Consider the following 13151-nt stretch of genomic DNA (forward strand, 5'->3'; position numbering starts at 1 on the left):
ACCAGTATATCACCACTAGATAACAAAGTCTCACAGGTCAAAGAAGGGTGCTTGGGACAAGTCTCACGGGACCTCACGTGATTTAATTAGACTTGCTCCATAAATGATCCTTTATGTCAACAATTAAATAGTGTCGTGTGAGACTGACATTTATCATCTATTTTGCAAGTGAGATGTATATACTGGGAACACACTTACTGTGAGGATGATAATATGTGAAAATATGTGTGTAAAGGTTGTTTGTGATGTCTGTAAAGTTAATAAAAAAGTTAAATCGTAAGAGTGAGTCATCCGTTAGCATAAGCAACAAATAGGGCCTTGGGTGAGGTGTGCTATGTTATGCTGGACTGGTTTAAGAGTGTACCGTGATGTTAATTTGTATATTTTGATACCAAATAACACAAAGTGGGGGTTGTTTTGGGAGGTAGGTTTGATGATTTGTTAAATGATTCTTGAAAAGTACCAATTGATGGCAATGTTATTTTGTATTTATATGTTAAAAGGGATCTCACGTGATTTAATGAGACTTGCTCAATAAATGATCCTTTATGTCAACAATTATATCGTGTCGTGTGAGACTGACATTTATCATTTATTTTGCAGATAAGGTAAAACAACAACCAAAAAACAAAAATATATAAAACAAATGTGTAATGCCAGCTGGAGCTAGACCATCCACCTCGGTCCCGTTACAATTGCAACATCCAATGCAGCCTGGTCATCCTAGAAGGGGGATTACCTCATGTGCCTTCCCTTCTCAAGTTTTCTTCATTTTCCTCATGTTGAGGTTTTTGAGTTTTTCCATGCCCTCATGTAGGTTTTAGATCAGGGGATTGTGTAATAATAGTCTGAGTTTTGCAATAATCTGTGGTCTGTGCAGCCCTTTGAGACGCTTTGTGATTTAAGGGCTATACAAGTAAACATGACTTGACTTTCAAAGCCATTTGATTTGACCCTCCCGGATGACTGAGCTTCTCAACTTATCGCTAAGGGAGAGCTCAGCCACCCTGCAGAGGAAACTAATTTCAGCCACTTGTATCCGGGATCGTGTTCTTTTGGTCTTTACCTACAGTTCATGACCATAGGGGAGAGAAGGAGCGTAGTTCCACCCGTAAATCGAGGACCGGTACAGGGTCTGCATGACGGTAGACGCTGCACTGATCCGTCTGTCGAACTCCCGTTCCATCCTACCCTCACTTTTAAAAAAGACCCCGAGTTACTTGAACTCCTCACCTTGGGGAAAGATCTCATCCCCAACCTGAAAGGAACATGCCACCCTTTTCGGATGAGTACCATGGTCTCGGACTCGGAGATGCTGATCTTCATCCCTGCTGCTTTACACTCGGCTGCAAATGGCTCCAGTGAAAGCTGAAGATCACGGGCTGAGGATGCCAACAGCACCACATCATCTGCAAAAGCAGGGATGTAATGCTGAGGCCCACGAACTGGTCCCCTTTCCCACCAAGGCTGCGCCTATAAATTCTCTCCATAAAAGTTATATACAGAATTGGTGACAAAGGACAGCTCTGGCGGAGTCCACCTCCCACTGGAAAAAAATCCGACTTACTGCCGGCAATGCGGACCAGACTCTGGCACCGGGCATACAGGGACCACACAGCCCGGATAAGACTGTGCGGTACCCCATACTCCTGAGGAACACGGTTTCATGCCTTCTCCAAGTCCACAAAATACATGTAGACCGGATGGGCAAACTCCCATGCACCCTCAAGGACCCTGCAGAATGTGTAGAGCTGGTCCACTACTCCACGGCCGGGGAAAAAACCACACTGCTCCTCTTGAATCCGAGAGTCGACTTCCTGACGGGCCCTCTTCTCAGTACATCCGAATAGACCTTACCGGGTAGGCTGAGAAATGTGATTTCCCTGTAATGGGAACACACTCTCCGGACCCCCTTCTTGAATAGGAGAACCACCAATCCAGAAGCACTGTCCCCGATGTCCACGCGATGTTGCAGAGGCCTGTTAACCATGACACGCCCACAACATCCAGAGCCTTAATGAACTCCGGGTGGATCTCATCAACCCTTGGGGCCTTGCCACTGAGGAGCTTTTTGACCACCTCACTGACTTCAATCCCAGAGATATGAGAGCCCACCTCAGAGTCCCCTGGCTCTGATTCCTCAGAGAAGTACGTGTCGGTAGGAGAGAGGAGGTCTTCAAAGTACTTTGCCCACTAATTCACTATGTCCCAGGTTGAGATCAGCAGTGCCCCATCACCACGATATACGATGTTGATGGCACACTGCCTTCCCCCAAGACACTGGATGGTGGACCAGAATTTCCTCAAAGCCGTTCAGAAGTCGTCTTGCCTGGCCTCGCTCAACCCCTACCATGCCAGAGTTTTGGCCTCGGCAATTGCTGAAGCCACATTCCGCTTTGCCAGCCGATACCTGCCAGCTGATTCCAGAGTCACATAGGCCAGCAGGGCCCGATAAGACTCCTTCTTCAGCTTGACGGCATCCCTTACCTCCGGTGACCTTCAAAAGGTCTAAGTGTTGCCGCCACAGCAGGCACTGATAACCTTACAGCCACAGCTCAGTCGCCTCGATGATGGAGGCACGGAACGGTCCACTCTGACTCAATATCCCCCGCCTCCCTCGAGACATGGGCAAAATTCTGCCGGAGGAGCCATTTTTTCCAATAACGCCCCTCCAGGTCTCACTGTCATTGCCCATGTGAGCGCGGAAGTCCCCCAGCAGTACGAGGGCGTCCCCAGCGGGCGCGCTCTCAAGCACACCCTCCAAAGACTCCAAGGGTGGGTACTCTGAACTGCTGTATGGTGCATAAGCACAAACCACAGTCAGGACCCGTCCCCCGCCCAAAGGCGGAGAGAAGCTACCCTCTCTTCTTCAGGGTGAACCCCAACGCTGAGGCACCGAGCCATGGTTGTGCAACTAATATGCCCACACCAGTTCTGCGCCGCTCACCATGGGCAACTCCGGAGTGGAGCAAACCCCTACTCTAAAAAGTGTAAATGGATGAGCACTGCTAGGCTGTACTTGCCAAAGACACACGACAGGAAATGGTGCCCCTATGACCTTGGGCGGTTAAAGGATCAGTGAAGCGTGAACTCAACAAATGTAAAGTTGACAACAGAAACCATAGAGACGTTTAGTTTGTAAACAACTATTTAAAAGATTATACTCCCGATTACATTTTTTTTAAGCTTCTGTTTCATATTTTGTGCGTGAATTAACTCACCTTGTTTGCTCTGTCGAAGTTGAATCGTTCCCACACAAAAACTGAGAAAACCTTGCTCTGCTGCCTCTGACGAACACGCAGCGTCGGAAATACTCCACTGCCTTGAAATGCTTCTCTCCAGTTGAGTCCTAGAACTGCTTTTGATATTTACTTTTGAAGTATTACTGTGGTTCTATTATTTCTTTCAATATTTTTGTAGAATTTCTGAAGTCACATTTTTGTAGTACAGTTTTTCTGTATTTTTGTTGCATTACTGTATTTATTCATGGTATATTTGCAGGATTTCTGCAATGGTATGTTTGTACAATTTCTATAGTACAATCTATGTAGTATTACTGTATTTGTACTTTCGTAGTCTCTGTCATAATACTTCTTTAGACGTCTTTGTAGTATTTCTGTTGTAATATTTATGTGGCAGTATTTTTGTAGTATAGTATGTAACAGCAGTGTACTTGTCCCACCAAAGATCCACATTCACGCTGGATTGGATGATGAGGTTTTTATTACAGTTACTGCAAATGAATGAGTCACAACATTAGCTTTTCTGCTTGCTTTGATCTCTTTGATCTCATTGCAGTTCTCTCTGGCAAGACTGCCAACAAACAAAGCATATCAAAGAGATTTCTTTTCAATTTCCATAAAATAGTTTTTAGAATATCACAATACATTTTTACATCCATTTTAACAAGATACTTTTAACAAGAGATCGTATAGTGGATTTTTAACGTTTACAATGAATTCAACATATTTTTCCTTAGTCTGAATTTTAACCAACATCATCCTTTTTTAATGTATATGAGAAAATAGAAATAAAAACAATAATGAGTATAAAAACGGGTACAATTTACCTGCAAATGAATGAGTCACAACATTAGCTTTTCTGCTGGCGTTGATCTCTTTGATCTCAACAAGGGGAATTACATTTTAGTAAAACAGTAACAAAACGAAAATAAATCTAAACAGCTTGACAATATCAATCACATTACTGTGCATGTTGAGAGATTTGTCAGCTGGGGTTATAATGTTAAAATTAACTTATTTTGTGGAGCACCAAAAGATGTGTCTTACGATTGCAGTTCTCTCTGGTAAGACTGCCAACAAACCCCGCCTCCCAGTCACATGTCAGAAGCCAAAACCAAACCACACCCCATACCAGCATATGGCACTATTGGACTGCAGATATTGCGGACACAGAGTTGTCACCTACACACTGGTCATTCATCTGACAAATAAGACAACTGGGAGGCCTGATGGACTGGCGGACCCTAAGATCATAACGGCTAGGTTGAGTACAAATAACCTGAGCTTGAGGGTCTGGGACAGTCAAGTCTAAACAGTCAGTATCAGGGGAGACAGTGTCCGGATGGTCAGTGTTCAATGGGGTCTCGTCTGGGAGGACAGTGTCTGGTGGGCCCATATTCAAAGGGATCATGTTTTCAGAGCACCGAGGTGGGCTTTTCGTATTGTCACTTGCAGTATGATCATCATATTGTTCAGGGATGTGCTGACTTCCTTGACTGGATGTACCGACTGTGAGAGAGTCAGACTGGACATCAGATCTGCTGTCTAGTGAGTTATCCTCCATCTCTGAATGAACTTGCTCTTCACCTGACTGTATCACCCAGTTTACTGTTCGGACATCACTGCCTCCGACCGCGTCAGTTAAATCAGGACATACATCACTTCCATGCGTAGCAGCGTCACCACCTGAGTGTTCAGATTCGTTGGCCATATCTCCCTCACAAGGCAAGAAGCTAACAGAGAGCAGCAAATTCCTGTGAACTACCTTCTCTTTGCCTGTCAGGCAATCCTTGACTCTATAGACATTGAGATCAGGCTTGACTGATATGACTTCATACGGGGTCGACTCCCACTTATCTGCAACCTTGCGTTTCCCTGGGACACCTCTGTTGGCGATCAACACCCGGTCTCCCACGACGAGGGGTGATCCTTTGGCCCTACGGTTGTACAGCTTGGCATGGCGAGTCTGTTCTCTGAGAGTATTCCTCCGTAAAATCCGAGCAGCTTCACTTAGATCCTTCTTCAAATGGGTTAAAAAGTCAGAGTAGCTGACAACAGCATCATTGGTACTAGCATGTTGAAACATGACATCGACAGGGAGACGAGGGATCCTACCAAACACTAGGTAAAACGGTGCATACCGCCCATCTCAAGGCAAGAAATTCGAGCCTGTGTGCAGGGTAGTTGAGCTGGGAGCGAGAGAGCGTTTTACTTGCAAAGGCGACTGGTCTGGATACTTTTCCACCAGGTGGTAGTTGTGACAGGACTGCTCCAATCCCATCGAAGGATGCGTCGACAGCCAGAATAAACGGCGCATCAAAATCTGGGTGGGCCAGAGTGACACCTGTCACGAGGTCGTGCTTCAGTGTTTCAAACGCGTTCTGGCATGCATCAGACTAATCTGCAGGTGTCAGCTTCACTTGACCTCTCCTCACTAGTTTGCGGGCTCTCTTGCGCTTATGCTGGGCACCAGATTCAGATGTGAGCCTGAACAGAGGTTTTGCCTTCGCAGAACATGCTTCAATGAAGCTTTGGTAATACATCACCATGCCTAGAAAAGATCTGATTTTACTAGGGCATGGCGTCTTGCCGTCAGACTCCATTAGGTCAGCGACTTGTACGTCATTTATCGCTCTCACCTTCTCGGGGTCAGTCCGAATTCCATCCTCACTGATGACATGCCCAAGAAATTTCACAGTCCGTCTGAGGAAAAAACACTTTTTGGGTGCGAGCTTGAGGTTGTGTTCCTTGAGGCGAGTAAACACCATCTGCAGGCGTTGGAGTGCAACTTCCTCTGTGGGGGCAAACACCATCAGATCGTCGAGGTAACATAATAGGCTCATGAAATTCTGATCACCGAATATCGACATCATCATCATCCTCATAAATGTTGCTGGGCTGTTGCAAAGTCCCTGAGGGAGCCGGTTGTACTCGTGAAGCCCGAAGGGTGATGAGAATGCCGTGTACTTTTTGTCATCAGGGTGCAAAAAGACATTGTAGTAGCCTGACGTCAGGTCCATCGTGGAGAAAAAGGCATTTTCCCCAAGTCCGGCCAAAGCATCAGCTTGATGCGGTAGTGGGTAGGCATCCTTTATGCTTCTCGCATTAAGCCTTCTGAAATCAGTACATACCCTTAGTTCTCCATTCCGTTTCCATATGAGAACAAGCGCAGATGGTAGTCGACTTCTGAATAATTCCTTTCTCTTCCATCTCGTTCAGAGTCGTCCTCAGTTTTTCATACTGACTTGGTGGTATACATATGTAGGGTGGACGGAACGGCTTATCATCAACAAGGTGGATACGATGTACAAACTCTTTGGCCTCTCCACAGTCCATCTTATGGCGAGAAAAGATTGACTTGAATTGTTCGATGATATGAAGGAGCTTGTCTTTACACTGCAGCGAAACCTCGCATGACTTCAGGTCAATGTCTTGCAGTCCCAGAGCTTCCAATGCACGCATCATGTCCTCTTCTGACCTGGGTTGGACCTCTTTGCTCTGTCCACTCTGCACGTTGCACTTGACCTCCTCTGCACTGGGCAGGTCTTCCGCTGCGATGCAAGGAGAGACATCTGCAATTTTTCTTTTTCTTCTCAGCACCACAACTCTGTCCGTAGGATTAAATATTTTAACAGGTACCCATCCATCTCCCCAGAGTGGAGTAACAACTCGTCCGACAAGGACTTGTCTGGGCTTAGCCTTAGATTTGGTTGGCTCAACGACCACTGTGCTGCCCGCTGACATCCCGGCCGACTCAGGTAACTTGCCCCAAATAACGCACTCGGTCCGTGGATTCAGCGTCACGCAACTCTTGATTTTCACTGTCCCTACCTTGTCTGGAATGCAATCACCTCTCCATCTCTCTGTGTTAGAAAGCATTGACAGGAATTTACAGTGGTTATCGGACAGACCGTTGTCAGGAGTGGAAACTAATCTCCAATAGCCGTCAGTGCTTTTCAATTGAGTCAAAATATGTTTGATGGCATTGGTGCCAAGGATCATCTGTTCTGTCTGGCCTAGCACAACCATTACTGGCATTATCATTTGGCATCCGTAAACTGTGACGTGAATGTTGTACATGTCTCTGGGAGAAACTTGGTGTCCACCGCAGCCTACAATGACATAGTTATCAGCCGTGTAACTCATCATATCAGGGAATTGCTGCAGCAGGGACTTAGCAGTGTCCTCACTTACTGTACAAGCCATCGACCCGCTGTCTAACAGCGCTCTGAAAGTGGGGCCATCTTGCACAAGTACAGGTGTGTAAAACAGTTCGTCAGTCTCCGCTATTCTCTGAAACCCCTGAAAGATCAGCTTCTTCGATGGAGGTATCGTGTTGCTATACAACTCATAAATTGATTTATTATCTTGCATGTCAGGCATCACATTAGTGGTGGGAGGTATACTCAGTTGATCTGCACTGTTTTCCCCAAGCGCAGATCAGTCAGTTTCCCTGAGGCAGTGGGACAACTTTCGTCACTGGACAATCATGTCGAGAATGCCCTGGGGCATGGCAGTGAAAGCAAAGGTTTTTGTCTCGGCAATGAGAGAGAGCACTGTGTTTGACTTCTTTGCAAATGATACATGGCTTGTCAGTGAAACCATTAATTCTGTCTCCAGGTCGCCTGGTTGGAGCTCGCCTTCTCTCTTGAAACTGGTTTGAGGTAACACGTATCAGAACTTTCTCCAACATACTAATAACGTCCGTTAGAGGGACATACTGTGGGCTCGAAGTCTGAGGTGGCTCGTGCATGAGGGTTGGACCATGGTTCACCTCAGCTTTGTGTAAGGCAATTTGCGCTCTATTCGCAGGTTGTTGTAGGGAAGCTGCTTTGTAGCTCTTCTCAGCGTGGTATTCATTCAGCACCTCTAGTTCTTCACATGCTGACCACTTATCGATGGTTTTAGATCTGTAAGTGAGTGCAAGTTCTTTGCAAGGGCAAACCTCAATTTCAGGGTTGTCAAATGTTTTGCCCTGCTCACTCAAGCAGTCAGAGGCAAGGTCAGCTGCTCTGTTTAGTCTCAGCCAGTAGTCATAGGGATCTTCCTGGTCTTTGGCCAAGGTTGAATAAAAGTCAGCCAAAGGGACAGCAGAGTACTTGGTACAGCTAAAGTGTTTCCTGAGAAGACTAAAAATCATGTCAGGGCGGGTATAGACGTCTATAGTACTGTTTCTAATGCCAAACCTAACTACATCTTTAGCTTTTCCTCTCAAATGCATAAGGATTTCCTCTACTTGCTCTTCAAGCCTCACATTACTCTTTTTAATAAATGTCCTCATTAGATCTTCCCACTCATGTACTTTTATTGAGTCTGAGCCATCCCCAATAAATGACAGTGGTTCCTTAACATTTCTCTCTGTAACCACCTGTACCTGTGATCCATCTGACACATGACTAGGCCGACTCAATCTGTTTGCTAAATCTTGTGTGACTGTATATGTGAGAAAATGCTATCAGCCAATTTATGTCCTATCTCCTGAATAATATTTGTCATCTGATCAGCTACACCCTCTGAAATGTCACTCGTGCTCTGATTAAACATGTTTCAAAGATGTAAATAAGTCAAAATCACAAAATTAATCAGCAGCCTGCGTAACACGTCACTGTATAGCACACTTAGTTATCTGCATCACTGTGACGATAACGTTCATGTAACCAAAATTTCAAATACTGTGAGCTGATGTGGCAGGTAGGACAGTCCTCGGTTCGGAGAGTTTGATAGAAGTCACGGGTCACGGCACCAATGTAACCGCGGTGTACTTGTCCCACCAAAGATCCACATTCACGCTGGACTGGATGATGAGGTTTTTATTACAGTTACTGCAAATGAATGAGTCACAACAGTAGCTTTTCTGCTGGCTTTGATCTCTTTGATCTCATTGCAGTTCTCTCTGGTAAGACTGCCAACAAACAAAGCATATCACAGAGCTTTCTTTTCAATTTACACAAAATAGATTTTAGAATATCACAATACATTTTTACATCCATTTTAACAAGATACTTTTAACAAGAAATCGTATAGTGGATTTTTGACGTTTACAATGAATTCAACATATTTTTCTTTAGTCTGAATTTTAACCAACATCATCCTTTTTTAATGTATATGAGAAAATAGAAATAAAAACAATAATGAGTATAAAAATTGGTACAATTTACCTGCAAATAAATGAGTCACAACATTAGCTTTTCTGCTGGCTTTGATCTCTTTGATCTCTACAAGGGGAATTACTTTTTAGTAAAACAGAAACAAAACGAAAATAAATCTAAACAGCTTGACAATATCAATCACATTACTGTGCATGTTGAGAGATTTGTCAGCTGGGGTTATAATGTTTAAAATTAACTTCTTTTGTGGAGCACCAAAAGATGTGTCTTACCATTGCAGTTATCTCTGGTAAGACTGCCAACAAACCCCGCCTCCCAGTCACATGTCAGAAGCCAAAACCAAACCCCACCCCATACCAGCAGATGGCACTGTTGGACTCATCATTGCAGGACATTTACTGAGGATAAGCAGTGTAGCTAATGAGATGTGATATTTTAAAATGTCTCATCTCAATACATTTTTACATCCATTTTAACAAGATACTTTTAACAAGAGATTGTATAGTGGTTTTTTAACATTTACAATGAATTCAACATATTTTCTTTAGTCTGAATTTTAACCAACATCATCCTTTTTATATATATGAGAAAATAGAAATAAGAACAATAATGAGTATAAAAACGGGTACAATTTACCTGCAAATGAAATGAGTCACAACACGTGATTAGCTTCTCTGCTGGCTTTGATCTCTACAAGGGGAATTAACATTTTAGCACAACAGAAACAAAACGAAAATAAATCCAAACAGCTAGACAACTGGGCAGCACGGCGGCGCAGTGGTTTGCGCATGTGCGGCACAGTTCTAAGCTCTTGGGAACCTCCTGTGTGGGTTCAAATCCAGCTACCGGACTTACTGTGCAGAGTTTGTATGTTCTCCCCGTGCTTGCGTGGGTTTCCTCCGGGCACTCCGGTTTCCTCCCACATTCCAAAGACATGCATTTCAGGTGGATTGGCCGGTCCAAATTGTCCCTAGGTGAGAATGAGCGAGCGAGTTGTCTGTCCCTGTGTGCCCTGCGATTGGCTGGCAACCAGTTCAGGGTGTCACTGCCCGATGATTGCTGGGATGGGCTCCAGCACCCCCGCGACCCTACTGAGGATAAGCGGTGCAGCTAATGAGATGAGCTAGACAACATCAATCACATTACTGTGAGAGATTTGTCAGCTGTGGTTATAATGTTTCAAATTAACTTTTTTGTGGAGCACCAAAAGATGTGTCTTACTGTTGGCAGCTCGTTCTGTAGACAGCCAACAAAACACCGCCCTCCGGTCACATGTCAAAAGCCAAAACAAACCCTACCCTATACCAGAAGGTGGCACTGTTGGACTCATCATTGCAGGACACTTACCAAAAACTATACACATATTTCAGCAGGAATTTCAATAAAACAAAAGTTATTCTTACACCCGTATGAAGTAAAAAAAACATTAGGTCCTTGTTTTTATGCACACAACTTTATATTTAGTTTGGTAGTAATTCTGTAGTATTTTTGTTGCAGACACACAGAGACAATGGGAACAAAGTTGACACCAAAAATCATTTTTATTAATAGTACTATATTTGGTTTGTTGGATCCCTTAACCACTAGGGTCGTGGGGCACCGATTCCTGTGGTGTGTTGTTGCCAAGTATAACCGGGTGGCAGCCATTCTTCTCCAGGTCAACATATGTTTTCACCAAGTATCGAACCAGGGAACTTTTGTGTGTTAGGCGAATGTGCTTGTCATTATATTTTGACCATTCACGTTTGGCAGGTCAACCCTGCTCTGGGAACTCAGCACCCCCAGCGCTATGAAACTTAAATCGCCCCAGCTTCAAAACTTTTTTTTTTAAATTCAAGCACCCTGTTAAGTTTTAGTAAGACACTCAAAATAAGGCGAGAAGACACCAATGGATTTTGAAGTTGCAAGGAGGACAGGAATAGTCAAAGTATAGAAATAAACATGACTATCACAAAACGTTTTCAAGGGCTACACAGACCACAATTACAATCTCCCCTGATCTGAAACCTAATTGAAGGCAAGGAAAACCCGAAAACCCATTCCGGTAGCAAATCGTATGTCAAAGTGCAGATCATTCTGCAGAACTGGGGCAAGAATGAAGAACGCACTCAAACCTGCAGATTTCTTCTTGGCTCTTGTAAATCACTAGTAGACCAGAATTTTCCGAGCGTTGGCTCTGAGTAGGAACAGGGCTATTAAAAAAGAGAGATATGAGGGGGGAAATCCAGACAGGGTCTTTCAGATAAGATAATTCCATCATGTCCTAAAGACCTCCTCAGAGCCCCATCTTTTTATGAAATCTTCAAGATTACAAACGGTCCTAAAGAGTGTGGATATCAAAAAACAGCAACATGATTAGCCTATAGACAATGAACAAGTCAATACAATGATCTGTGACACTGGAGGGAAATCTCGTCCAACTGTCAGATACGTTTGCTTTTTGTTTTGGAATTACAATTGTCTTTATTTGCAATGATAACAATCTTCTTGTGTAGAAAATTAATAAGGGAGTGGCGGTGGAGTGAAAAATAACAGGGGGATGAGAAGCAAAGGTAATCTTTATGGCTCAAGTGTGTTACAGTGGGGAAAATGAATAACTGAAAAAGAAACTTGGTTGCTCACTATAAACTAAAATGCAAATAGTTCTGTATCCATTACTGGTAACGCTTATGGATGGGATAATAAATTGAAAGATGAACATGTAACAAATAGTCATGTTACTGATCAACAAGTGTACATGTTTGTGAATATCATTATAATTAGTCTTCCCAGTTAAAATATATTGAAAACTGGAAAACTTCACAGCTATACCACCCTGAGAACGGACAGTCTCAGGAGGCTAAGGCCTGGTCTGGTTACTACTCATATGATAGACCGCCGAGGAATAGGTGCTGTAAAATACGTCACTTACCGCTCGCTCTGCTGCAAAAGAACCAAACGTACCCCTGGGTACAAATGAATTTCCCTAAGGGGACCAAACGAAGTGAATTGATTTAGGCTGTTTTCGACATAACTTACCCTACTAGTATAAAAGCCATTCCAGTATTTGCACTTGTGAATCAAACAACCTTTATCTGTATCTGATTTGTGCCCAGAATATTCAACAGAACTGCTCAGCTCCTGTACTTGTTTAACCTATCTCACAATCCGGATTTAAGACGTGTGGGGTGTGGTTGTACGTCTTGCAGTGTCCATTGGGTAAGGAATATATTCTGTTCCCTTCAAATATTATCAGTGGGGTTGAGATCTGGAGACTAGGCCACTATAGGACCTTGAAATTCCTTTCATGAATACAATCCTTTGTTGCCTGGCCAGCATGATTAAGATTCTAGTCACATTTCATCAAAGGGGTTGGAATAAAATATAAGATTTTTATTAATTGCAAGCAGGGAAAAAAAGTAACAAATATATCAATTTTGTTGATATTCACAACAGTAAAAAAGAAAAGGGAAATTCCTGGGAAAATTGCTTGGGGAGGCGAAAAAGATGAAAAAAAAAGAGTGGAAATACGGGGATTAATGTTGAATGAGTGGGAATAAATTGGAATGATTTAGGCCACTTTAACTCAACTTCTGGTAATTAAAACCCGGTAATAACAGTATTGTCATGAAAAGTTGTCATTTAAGAAATGCATGTTAAACTAGCAGCCGTCTGTGCTACTCCGAAACAAAAAGTAGCTTTCAGCTTCAAAAAGGCTGGTGACCCCTTATTTATATGTTGAAAGAGAGGAATGGTTTGAATCAATTTAAAAATGTGAAAGTTACTGAAGAATGAATTCAGCAGGATCAAATAAAGAATCAAG

Source organism: Urocampus carinirostris, chromosome 9 (assembly GCF_059441175.1).
Source record: "Urocampus carinirostris isolate Australia breed hairy pipefish chromosome 9, RoL_Ucar_1.0, whole genome shotgun sequence".
NCBI classification, from domain to species: Eukaryota; Metazoa; Chordata; class Actinopteri; order Syngnathiformes; family Syngnathidae; genus Urocampus; species Urocampus carinirostris.